The following is a 406-nucleotide window of genomic DNA, read 5'->3' on the forward strand; positions in this document are numbered from 1 at the left end:
AATTCATGGTAACCACAAAAAAACTTAACAAACATACTCATAAAAAAAAGAGGAAAAACATAAAGTCACAGCAAAAACAAAAGAAATGAAAAAAAATCCACAAACAAAAGTAACTCAGCACAAGAGAGTAGGAAGAACAAAGAATACTTCAGCACCACAAAAAAAGCACTACAAAACGATAGCAACAAACTCACATCTATCAATAATTACACTGACTGTAAATGGACTCAACACACCCATAAAGAGACGGAGAGTGACAGAATGGATCAGAAAATAAGATCTATCAATATGCTGTCTACAAGAGACACACAGTAGAAACAAAGATGTGAATTTATTAAAAGTCAAAGGTTGGAAAAAAATATATCAAGCTAACAACTACCAAAAAAGAGCAGGAGTGGCAATTCTA

Source organism: Trichechus manatus, unplaced genomic scaffold (assembly GCF_000243295.1).
Source record: "Trichechus manatus latirostris isolate Lorelei unplaced genomic scaffold, TriManLat1.0 scaffold00178, whole genome shotgun sequence".
In the NCBI taxonomy this organism is placed as follows: Eukaryota; Metazoa; Chordata; class Mammalia; order Sirenia; family Trichechidae; genus Trichechus; species Trichechus manatus.